Source organism: Muntiacus reevesi, chromosome 8 (assembly GCF_963930625.1).
Source record: "Muntiacus reevesi chromosome 8, mMunRee1.1, whole genome shotgun sequence".
NCBI classification, from domain to species: Eukaryota; Metazoa; Chordata; class Mammalia; order Artiodactyla; family Cervidae; genus Muntiacus; species Muntiacus reevesi.
This window is the reverse complement of record NC_089256.1, coordinates 66,567,656-66,580,558: the sequence shown is the minus strand read 5'-3', so window position 1 is coordinate 66,580,558 and position 12,903 is coordinate 66,567,656. Positions and strand designations below refer to the sequence as shown.

At 36.9% G+C, this 12,903-nt stretch overlaps 1 long non-coding RNA gene and 1 other non-coding gene across 2 annotated transcripts in view; both read left to right on the top strand.

Moving 5' to 3' along the window:
• Positions 1 to 12,903, top strand: part of LOC136173673 (uncharacterized) — a 487,437-nt gene that overhangs the window by 351,683 nt on the left and 122,851 nt on the right. The gene's annotated exons all lie outside the window — the stretch shown is intronic.
• On the top strand, positions 542 to 613 carry TRNAW-CCA (transfer RNA tryptophan (anticodon CCA)). The gene has a single exon. It is a non-coding gene; the product is annotated as a tRNA-Trp (tRNA).

Sequence of the window (12,903 nt, the reverse complement as noted above, 5' to 3'; positions counted from 1 at the left end):
CTTAGGACCATTTTTTTTTTTTAAATCCTGGATGACCCTGAAGCTAGGATAATAAATTCAAGATGAGGAAGAGATAGAGATAACTTGTAGGAACAGTAAGAGAAAGACCAACTTGACAATGGAGATAATCTTCTCATTGATCTTCACTTGCCCACTTTACTCCCATCCCCCATGCCTATCTGGGCAGATTGGAACCCAATGGAACCAAGTGAACATCACTTCATATCAGGAAATGAGGAGAAAAAGATAGGAGACTGGGGGGTTGGAAGAAAAGAGGTTAAAGAGAAGAGAAGACATCCATAGGAGGTTTGTTTTGTAATGAATAGAAGGACAGGTCCCACTCTGCTGAGGACATGAAAAATAGAAAACATAAGGACTCTAACTTACTGAGGACCCATGGAAGAGAATGAATTGAAAGAGTAGAGGAACCATTCTGGCCTCCCCACCACTGTAGACCCTGCATGGATTGGAGACTGTAGAAAACGAAATTGAATTGGAAGCATCTCAGGAAATGACAACCACTATAAACAAACAAGAGTCTTCCCTGGTGGCTCAGAGGTTAAAGCATCTGCCTCCAATGCGGGAGACCCAGGTTCAATCCCTGGGTTGGGAAGATCCCCTGGAGAAGGAAAAGGCAGCCTGTTATGCCCGATGTCCGAATCCCCGAGCGGGAAGAGAGAAGGCTTCCAAGACAATGCAACTCGCAAAAAAGGGAAGTTTATTGCTGGCTTGAGTCAGGGCTCACTCCCGCAACCAACGCAGTGGTGCACCTACTCCAGTATTCTTGCCTGGAGAATCCCATGGAGGAGCCTGATAGGCTCCAGTCCATGGCGGGGCTTCTCAGCTGGTGCTAGTGGTAGAGTCTACTTGCCAATGCAGGAGATGCAGGAGACATTGGTTCAGTCCTTGGGTGAGGAAGATCCCTTCAAGTAGGAAGTGGCAACCCATTCCAGTATTCTTGCCTAGAAAATCCCATAGGTATAGGAGCCTGGTAGGCAACAGTCATAGGGCCACAAAGAATTGAACATGACTATGTGACTGAGCAGATAATAAAAGTAGTACTTACTGATAGTTTCCATGTACCCAAAGTAATTTGCCACTGTTAACACATTAGATCCTGCAACCACACTCAGAGGTAGGAACTATTACTATTCCCACTTTACGGAGGAATTAATGGAGGCACAGTGAGATTAGAGAACTTGCCCAAGGTCATTAACTTAGAAACTGGGATTTATGTAAATATTGTACTTTCTATTCTCTTTGTACCGCATCCAATACTTGAACTATTTCAAATCCTAAAAGATGGTGCCGTTAAAGTGGTGTGCTCATTATGCCAGCAAATTTGGAAAACTCAGCAGTGGCCACAAGACTGGAAAAGGTCAGTTTTCATTCTAATCCCAAAGAAAGGCAATGCCAAAGAATGTTCAAACTACCACACAATTGCACTTGTCTCACACACTGGCAAAGTAATGCTCAAAATTCTCCATGGCAGGCTTCAACAGTATGTGAACTGTGAACTTCCAGATATTCAAGTTGGACTTACAAAGGAAGAGGAACCAGAGATCAAATTGCCAATGATCCATTGATGATCCTTTGGATTATTGAAAAAGCAAGAGAGTTCCAGAAAAACATCTATTTCTGTTTTATTGACTATGCCAAAGCGTTTGAGTGTGAGGATCACAAAAAAATGTGGAAAATTCTTAAAGAGATGGGAATACCAGACCACCTGCCCTGTCTCCTGAGAAATCAGTGTGCATGTCAAGAAGCAACAGTTAGAACTGGACATGGAACAACAGACTGGTTTCAAATCGGGAAAGGAGTATGTCAAGGCTGTACATTGGCACCCTGCTTATTTAACTTATATACAGAGTACATCATGTGAAATGCTGGGCTGGATGAAGCACAAGCTGGAGTCAATATTGCCAGGAGAAAAATAAATAACCTAAGATATGCAGATGACATCACCCTTATGGCAGAAAGCAAAGAAGAACTCAAGAGCCTCTTGATGAAAGTAAAAGAGGAGAGTGAAAAAGTTGGCTCAAAACTCAACATTCAGAAAACTAAGATCATGGCATCTGGTCCCATCTCTTCATGGCAAATAAATGTGGAGACAATGGAAACAATGAGAGACTTTATTTTCTTGTGCTCCAAAATCACTGCAGATGATGACTGAAGCCATGAAACTAAAAGACACTTGCTCCTTGGAGGAAAAACTATGGTCAATCTATACAGCATATTAAAAAGCAGAGACATTACTTTATCAGCAAAGGTCCATCTAGTCAAAGCTATGATTTTTCCAGTAGACATGTATGGATGTGAGAGTTGGACCATAGATAAGACTGACTGCTGAAGAATTGATGCTTTTGAACTGTGGTGTTGGAGAAGACTCTTGAAAGTAACTTGGATTGCAAGGAGATCAAACCAGTCAATCCTAAATGAAATCAACCCTAAATATTCATTGGAAGGATTCATGCTGAAGCTAAAACTCTAAATACTTTGGCCACCTGATGTGAAGAACTGACTCATTGGAAAAGAACCTGATGCTGGGAAAGATTGACGGCAGGAGGAGAAGAGGATGACAGAGGATGAGATGGTTGAATGGACATGAGTTTGAGCAAGCTCCGGGAGTTGGTGATGGACAGGGAAACCTGGAGTGCTTCAGTCCACGGAGTCTCCAAGAGTCGGACACAACTTAGTGACTGAACTGAGCTGAACCATATCCACTGCATTCCACCCACCACCCCCTAACCCGACCTCATATTAGTTTCAGGATTCATGTCCATTAGTGGGCTGATTTTTCAAAGTGCCATGGCTTCATTCACAACAGAATCAGGATATAGTCAAACAGTGTAAAACTGCAGAAACTGTGTCCTTGACAGCCTTCTCTGATTTGCCTCTGCTCCACTTCAATCAGCTATGAGAACACTCGGGTAGGATTCCTCTGAGCTAATGATGAATAACTAATGTAACTGATCATTCCTTTCAGAGAACAGTGATAGTTCTAGCACCAGGCACATGTTACAACTCTTATGGATGATTTAGTTTTGATTAATGTTTCATCATGTTTTCATAGTTTTTAGGAAATATATTTTAGTTATTAGGTTTCCAAGGAACTGTACGCTTCAAGATGAAATGATGAAACCTTAGAAAACAGCTGCCATGAAGACAGTCATTATTGCTACTGGAAAATGTAGGGCATGGATCTGAAATGGAGATAAAGCTCTTTTCTCCCTCATTGACGTAAGCTTTTCTGCATTAGTTGAATGCCTCCCTGAGTCACTACAAAATGTAGCCACTTAACCAATGTCATGGAAATATTTGGAACATTAAAAAACAAAAAATGTTACAAGAGGCATCAGCACTTAGAAAAGAAGTGCATATTTAATTTCTACAATTGTAATTTTATAATTATAATTTCTTTGTAATGATTTCTAATATATTTTAATGGATAACCAGCTAAATATTTTTTTGTTAGGAATCTGTATACTTCTGTTATTGTTCAATCACTAAGTCTTGTCTAACTCTTTATGACCCACAGACTGCAGCATGCCAGGCTCTTCTGTCCTTCACTAAGTCCTGAAGTTTGCTCAGATTCATGTCTACTGAGGCAGTGATATGTAACTAACCATATGTAACCATCTTTTCCTCTGTTGCCTCTTTCTCCTACCCTCAATCTTTCCCAGCATCAAGGTCTCTTCCAACAAGTCAGTTTTTTGCATCAGGTGGTGAAAGTATTGGAGCTTCAGTTTCAGCAGTCCTTTCAATGAATATTCAGGGTGGATTTCCTTTAGGATTGACTGTTTTTATTTCCTTGCAGTCCAAGCAACTCTCAAGAGTCTTCTCCCACACCACAGTTCAAAAGCATCAATTCTTTGGCATTCAGCCTTTTTTATGGTCCAGCTTTTATATCCATACATGACTACTGAGAAACCATAGATTTAACTGCATACTTACCCACACATTGTTTTGCTACTATGGATCTCTAATTGGTGTAGTACTACAACCTAATGGCAACCCACTCCTGTATTCTTGCCTGGAAAATCCCATGGACTGAGGATCCTGGTAGGCTACAGTCCATGGGGTCGCAAAGAGTTGGACACGACTGAGCGACTTCACTTTCACAACCTAATGCAGTCTCTGTTATATACAATATAAATTATTCTTGGCATGAAGTAAATAGAGACACAAATACCCCATCTTTAAACATGGGGTCAGGGAGTAGGTATGCCAACAATTCAGTTAGAATTCAAAATAAATGAAGTAATCTTATAAAATAGGTTGAATGAAAGGTCTGAGGGGCTGCAAAGAATGCAGTTAAGAGAGATGAAATTTTCTGAAGAAGGTGCTGTTAAACAGAATCTTGAATAATGGTCTGGATCTCAAGTGTACAATAGCTACAAATATTAATTCTTCAATAAATATTGGCTGTATGAATGTGATTAAAAATCTAGTGGGTAGTACAGTCATTTTGAAAGACAATCTGACAACTTCTTATATATATATATAAGACATATATTATATATTCTTGCCACACAAACCAGCAGTTGCACTGCTTGGCAATTACCCAAATAGTTTATAACTTATATGGACACAAGAATCTGCACATGAATGTTTATAGCAGATTTATTCATAATTGCCAAAGTTTGGAATCAACCAAGATGTCTTAAAGTGGGAGGATAGATAAGTGAATGTTCATATATCCAAAAATGCAATCTCATTCAACACTAAAAAAAGTGAGCTATCAAGTCACAAAAATACACGAGGGAAACTTAAATGTATGGTACTAAGTGAAAGAAACAAATCTGAAAAGGCTACATACCACATGATTCCAATGATATGACAATGGGGAAAAAGTAAAACTATGGAGACAGGAGGAAGTTCAGTGGTTGCCAAGAGTGAGGGTAGGGATGAATAGGTGTAGTTCAGAGGGTTGTTAGGGCAGTGAAATTACTCTTTATGAGGCTGTTACTTTGGATGCATTATACACTTGTCCAAACCCATAGACTCTACAACATCAAGAGTAAACCATAATGCAGACCATAGACTTTTGGTGATTATGATTTGTCAATGTAATTTCATCAATTGTAACAAAAGGATCACTCTGGTAGGAAATACTGATAATGGGGGTAGTTTACATGTGTACAATTGGGGAATATATAGGAAATCTCTGTACTCGTCCCTCAATTTTATTGTGAACCCAAATCTGTTCATTAAAAAAAAAAGGTTTTGTTTTGTTTTTGTAAATAAGAAAAATCTAGTGGCAAAGAAAAGAAGAAGTGTTCAGGAAGGGACAAATGGGAACAGTATTCTAGACAGAGAGATCATTTCCCTGTATCTTTTTAGGAAGAATATAGACCTATAGTGAGACTAAAGAAGACTTAACTGAATTACACACTGTGGCTGTCGGAAAGTAGAGAAACAATTGGCTATGGTTTGACACATGTAAGAAGTGTGATATTAGGAAGGATGTGTGAACATAATTTCAAAGATGTGATTATTTTCTATCTTTCTGTGTCTCAGGCAATGGCTGTACCATCCATTCAGCTGAACAAGTCAGATTCCTAGAAATTGTCCTCGACATGCCCAGTTCTGTTGACATTGTGTCCTGGTGCTGGGAAACAGTCCATTTCTCCATATCCCCACCACCTCTAATCTTTGCACATTAGATTCTTAAAATTCCTTCTAAATGGCTTCTCTTCATCCACCCAGACTCTTAATTCTGTTCTCTACTTTGCAACTAGAGTGATCTTTTAAAAAAAAGCCTGTATTCTTTGGTAAAACTCTTATCTGGTTTGTCCTTAACATGGTACAAAAATTCTTTATGATGTGTTCCCTGCCTCCATATCTAGCCTTATTTCACACCATTCTCATATATCATTATAAACTGTCTTTCAGTGGACTAACTTACATTTAAATGTGTGTGTGTGTGTGTGCTTAGTCACTCAGTCATGTCTGAGTCTTTGCGACTCCATGGACTGTAGCCCACCACAGTCCTCTGTCTGTAGAAATTTCCAGGCAAGAAAACTGAAATAGGTTGCCATTTCCTCCTCCAGTGGCTCTTCCTGACCCAGGGATCAAACCTGCATCTCCTGTGTCTCCTGCATTGGCGGGCAGATTCTTTACCACTAAACCACAGGGAAACCCCTACATTTGTATATGCTTGTGTAATTAATTTTTCTCTGTCTTACCAGGGGAATCCATAAACTTATATGAACTCTGCCTCTAACTTTGCATCCCATTTGTATGATTCTTAGAAGTTACTTAAACTTGTAAACTTTATCATTCTGTTTCTTCATCTTAAAAGAAAATAGAATGGAAATATCTATTGAGTGATTTTATAGATTAAATGGAACAATAGTCATCAGAGTTCTGAGGACAGTGCCTGACATAGTACATGCTCAATAGATCAGACCTGCTAGATACAGAATGTCAGTGCATGTAACAAAATCTGGTTCTGCATTTCATTGATTTGCATGATGCCTGACCCAGTTGTATAATCCCTCAATGAATATTTTTAAATAAACAAATAATAGATGATATAAGTTCAAGAGTGTACACAATGGAATATCGTTTCACGCTTATGGAATTTAAAGGCTAATATACATATCTATGTGCTTCCCTGGTAACTCAGCTGGTAAAGAATCCGCCTGCAATTCAGGAGACCTGGGTTCGATCCCTGGGTTAGAAAGATCCCCTGGAAAAGAGAACAGTTACCCACTCCAGTATTCTGGCCTGGAGAATTCCATGGACTGTTTAGTTCATGGGGTCACAAAGAGTCGGATGCAACTGAATGACTTTCACTTTCATACATGTCTACAATATTGACAAGGAGTCCAACTGATTTCTGTATTTGAGTCTTAAAAGATGACAATTTAGGTGTAAATTCTTAGTCCACCTTCCAATGCAGGAGACATAGGAGATGCAGGTTCAGTCCCTGGGTGGGAAAGATACCCTGGAAAAGGAAATGGCAACCCACTCCTGCCAGGAGCCAACACATGAGACCCTACCCCTAAAAAGGCCATAGGGGAGAAAACCTGATGGGCAAGGCGGATCAGGTTTTCAGGGGTTTCGAAAAAGTCACCTCACGAGACCCTACCCCTAACAAGGCCGTAAGGGAGAAAACCTGACGGGCAAGGCGGTTTTCGAAAAGGCCAGCTCACGAGATCCCACCCATGACAAGGTCCATGAGGAGAAAGCCTGGCAGGCAAGGCAGATCAGGTCTTCAGGGATTTCGAAAAGCTGCCCCTGGCTCTCACCTTAAAGATGATATCTGTCTTTCTGATGCCTGCCTCAATGGACTACTCCCTAATTTCTCTGACACAGGCAGGAAGGCCTTCCCCAATCTCTTCCCAAATAGGAATCAATTTAGAATTTTAATCAATAAGTTTCCCAGGTGGTGGTATATTATGAGATTATTCAGGGTGAAAGTAGTGTTTTAATTTAAACTCCTTTGCTGGCAGTTTGTTAGCCAAATGCATTTATGCGCTTGGTACTAATATGCATGATTGCTTATAATATCCTAATCATAAAATAGCATAAAGAACCTGATTATATAAAAGGCCTAATAGATATAGAGCCCTTTTAAGGAGTAAAGGAGTCCTATTAGAAAACATAAGAAAAATTATTCTATAGGTGGTTATTGGGTTGTGATTTGCTTGCTGTGTTTTTCTTACTGTATTTTTGCCTTTAATATGCTAAGGTTGTGTTATAAAAACCATTGTTAATATAGTTAAAGATCTAGAGAAATAAGAACTTAGCCCTAGCGTGGTAACAATGAGATGGTTGTTAAGTGTCAGTCAGGAGTGCTAGGCAGAAGTTGCCTCACTAAAGTCGCAGAGTCAGTATGGGATAAACGTCTTAGATAAATGCAACTGACAACTTTTGCAGAAAGATTAATTTTTGTATTAACAAGAATATAATTCTACTCTGTACTATTTCCCTATGACACTGTTACCTTTCAGTTAAGGTCACCATAAAAACAGAGAATAGGTTTACAATCACCTGACCTGCATAAAATGTTAATAGCCCCAAGGCCAGAAGATCATGTGCTAAAAATTACTATAGAATTAGAAAGCAAAAAAAATCCTGCTTTTCCTAAAATTCAAAATGAGGTAATGCTAATCCTGTGTAATCATGAGTAAGTATCTTGTACCTTGAAAACGTTCTGTGAAAGGGTATAAAACCAGTTGTCAAAAAGTAAAAGACAGACTTGGCCCTATCAAGCTAGTCTCACGTGTCTTCTCTCTTTCGCCGACGCCGTTCATCCTGAGGGTACCCCCTGGATCCTGCCGAGGCTGGACCCCGGCACACTCCAGTATTCTTACTTGAAAAATTCCATGGACAGAAGAGCCTGGTGGGCTACAGTCCATGGAGTCTCAAAGGGTTGGACACTACTGAACATGCACACATATCTTAGCCTTGCAGGTCAAGAAAAACAAATTTTGGTAATATTAGATTAAGCTCATTTGGGAATATTGGTTTTCCATAACTAGACTCACAAGACATGGCTATAAAAACAAGAGTCCTAATTTATTGGCTTAGAATGAGAGATTTAACTATACAATGTATATGACAGTTTATATTTTTATTTGCACATCTTCCCTTTCTTAGGATAGTCTATATGAAAAGCAAATATTATAGAAAATGTATTTGTTAGTCATGAAATCAGAGCAAAGGACATAGTTGGATAATGTTTGTAACTAGTGACAGTAGGCTAATCATGGATATTATGATCCTGCCTTCTTCACTTTATGAACACAATGACAATAGACTCATTACCCCCCATGAATTGTTCTGATCCAGTTGTGGTTTTGGTGATAGTGTACCTTTTGCTAGACAATACACAGGCAACTTATTTGTGTTTATTGTTTTCTTTTTCAGATTTTTGCTTAGATTGAAATTTCTATGACTATTAAGTCAGAAGAAAACAACTCGATCTTTCTTTATTAGACTGAGACATTTCCTAAATCTTCTCAGTCATAGTTCTATAGATTGATTTTAGGGTAGTGTTATTGTTGTTATTGTTATTTGGCCTTTTAACTAAGAGTTAATCACATTCATTGTGTTGAGGTTTTACTGTTCTCATTTTGGAGAAATTTGCTGATGTCTACAATATGCTGAATACTATCATAATGTTAAATAGTTGACTTTTCCAGTATCTTTTCATGTTTGGGCTATTTTTTACATATGGACAATTTCATTGTTATAGTTGCTTTTAATGTTCCCTTGATATGATAATCAGAAAGGAACCTTCCAAAATTCAACTGAGGGAGATTTGTAGAATGACAGAAAAGAAAGGAATGTGCAGACCTGAGGGCAGTATTTTATTTTATTTTTAATTGGAGGATAATAGCTTTACAATATTGTGTTGGTCTCTGTCATACATTAACATGAATCAGCCACAGGTATACACGTGTCCACTTCCTCTTAAACCTCCGTCCCACCTCCCACCCCATTCCACCCCTCTAGGTCATCACAGAGCACCAGGTTGAGCTCCCTGCATCATAAGGGAACTTCCCACTGGTTATCTATCTTACATTTGGTACTGTATATGTTTCCATGCTGCTCTCAATTCATGCCACACTCTCCTTACCCCACTGTGTCTACAACTCTGTTGCTTATGTCTGTGTTTCCATTGCTGGGTGGCAGCATTTTAGATGTACCTGCCCTGGAGATTTACTTGCACAGAAGCTAAGACTCAGGCAAGGATGCTGATTTCTTCAGTTTACAGTTGTCATGGAATTGACTTTTATTTAAAAGGAAATAAATGTTCTCTCTTTATGAATAAATCTTCACGAAGTATCTTGAAGCCTTTTCGTTTTCCTTATCATTGGATTACAGGAAGAAATGTCATTTTATAGTCTTAATGAGTATTTATGTGAAAGATAGCTTTAAAGTTACTAAAGACAGATATAGTAAAATTTCCATATTTTTAGACTAATCGGGGGAAGCTAAGCTAGTTTAAATGTAATGAAAGGTCTGAAATTATTTTTATTATTTTCAAGCGTAGCAGTAACTTAAACAGTCTAACTCCAGGCCCATTAGTGAAACATAGCAGACTGTTTGTAGTTAGCATACTGGTTGCTCTAAGATACAATTAAATATCCAAATAATATTCTGGAAGACACTTGAAAGAGCAAACAGGATTTTTACTATTGATTTTTCAAATCTGTTTTCCAAAACTGTACAAAATTGTATTTTGTCTAAAAACCAAAATTATATGTTATATAATTATATAAAACTATACCTTGTTTTAAAATTGTCACAAGCTTCAAATTTGTAAGGTATACCTAGGATGTAAACTATATTAAAACTTTGAGGGTGGAAAGTTGAAACAGTTATATTTTTGAAATAGCAGCTTCATGTGTTTTATGGTCTTCTGAGTTTTTAAGGTCTGCACAGCCCTAATTATGATTACAATTACTGGCTCAGTTAAAGTTGAATGCATGATTATGTGGGAAGATTTTAGGTAATAAGTTAGAAATTTTAACTCAGTAATTGCCAGTGATTAATTCTATTTTTTCAGACTGTTTTCTGTTTGAATTTGAAAAGTTGGTTTATTATTTCCTTGAACTGTAATTGCCTCTAAATTATGTACAAGGCTCTAAGTTCTGAGCTAATTATATCCTAGTGAGCTCTTTTAAATCAAACCTAGAAGTTTCAAGGTGTACACATCTTAAGAACCTGTTAAATCCTTTAACATGTGTCTGGGTAAAGAACTGCCATGCATGATTGATGACTGGTTTTTTGAAGCTCTTTCATTTCTGTGGTGCCAGTCATTAATGGCATTGAAGTTCATCTCTATTGAAGAATTTATAGAGATTCAAAAAATTATAATTGTGCTGGTGAATCTCTGGTCAATGCTTTTTATCCCAAATTCTTTAGAAAACACAAGCTCCTCTTCTGAACTGTGAAAAAAATGTAGGCATAGAAAGTGTCAGGTCACAATCATTTTATTTAACCTGTACTCATTAAATTTCCAAAAATGGAAAACAAAGTAGCATAATGAAAAGAATGAGAAATCCTGAAGGCTAAAGTTAACATATATCATGATGATATTACAATTACTTTCTGAAATAAATGAAATGTCCTTCCATTTACCTGCTCATTTATTCATATTAAAAGTGATATGGAGTTCTAACTCAAGAGAGTACATGTATAATACTCATTCACTTTTCACTCTTCTGGAGATGTATATTAAAAAATACATATAAACCCTAAACAATGACATGAATCATGAGACAGGGTTAATTAAGGAGTGAAAAAGGAGAGAGACAAATACATTCTGGAAGACTAAAGACAGTTGAGGACATGATGACAAGTTGAAAGATAAAACAAATCCAAAAGAGCCATATTTCATAGAAAGCACAGTGAAATTTCAGTGGAATCAGAAGCCTAGCTTCCTGAGTAAAGACAAAAAAAGAAAACTAAAAACTTGAAAATATGGGACAAATTAATGTCTTTTTGAACAGCTGCCCCAGGTGGCCTTCACACACATATCCTTAATTCTCCTATAAAAACAAACAAAAATACTTGCTTGTTTCATACTTTCTATTAGCAATGCTGGATGTTGATAAATAAAGCCATTCATGTGGAAACTTTTTAAACAGAATTTTTGAGACTCAACTGAAGTATTGATCTAGGGTGAAAGCAAAATGATATTTATAATGATATTTTTAGACATGTAAGAATCTGTAAATTTTATTTTGTATCCACCTTTTCTGAGGAAATTATTTGAGAATCTATATCAGAAAAATGGAATAAAGCCAAGAAAGAAATATATAAAATAAAGAAACTAGCCTTGGGAGGAAACAATTATGATACTAAAATGAAAGCTTTATAACAGGTCTGGAGAAAAATAATCAGGAATCAAAAAATAAATATGCTTAAAATAAATGATGAGATGGAGAATTTTTGGCAGATATGCAGAAATAAAAAAAGAATCAAGTGGAAATTTTGAAATGGAAAACATGACTGAATTTAATAATTAAATGAATCAGTTTAACACCAGAATAGAAACAGCAAATAGAAAGTTAGTGACAGAAGTACTGGTCCTGATACATCAGAAGAAAACATCCAGACTAAAGAATAGGAAAATCAAAGGATGGAACATAAGGCACAATCAATATGATTTTTTATGTGTAAATGGAGTCCAAGGAGAAGAGACAGAAAGAATGGGATTAAAAATGTATTTGAAAAGATAATGGCTGAGAATTTTCCCAAAATTGTTCAAAGACATCAAATCACATATTAAAAAACTTCCGTGACCCTAAACAAAATTAAAAGACTAAACAAAATATTTTAGCTTATAAAATTATGGTGTGAAAAAACAAATATTAAAAGAACCTTGAATCAGCCAGAATAAAATGGTACATTACATTTAAAGAACAGTAAAAACAGAAAATAACTTTGAACACAAAAGATAAAGTCAAAATACAATGGAATTATATCTTCAAAGTACTGACAGGAGGGAATAAAGGCCTCTGGCCTAGAATTCTATAATCATTGAAACTATTATTCAAAAATGAGAAAAAGTAAAAATTTAGATAATAGCAAAAGAAATACTGATATAATTTAACAGCAGTAGAATTACATTAAAGAAAATACTAAAGGGCATTCTTTCTACAGAGAAGTCATTGAGATTCTGAAAGAAAACAAGAGCAATAGAAAATATGTGAGTGAATATAAATGTTAATTTTTAAAAGCAAAAATAATTTTATGGGGATATATAGTCTATATAATATGATATATATATAGTATACACCCTTATATAATGTTGGATATACATATATAATGGGCTTCCCTGGTGGCTCAGAGGGTAAAGCATCTGTCTGTAATGCTGGAGACCCGGATTTAATGATCCCTGGGTCGGGAAGATTCCCTGGAGAAGGAAATGGCAACCCA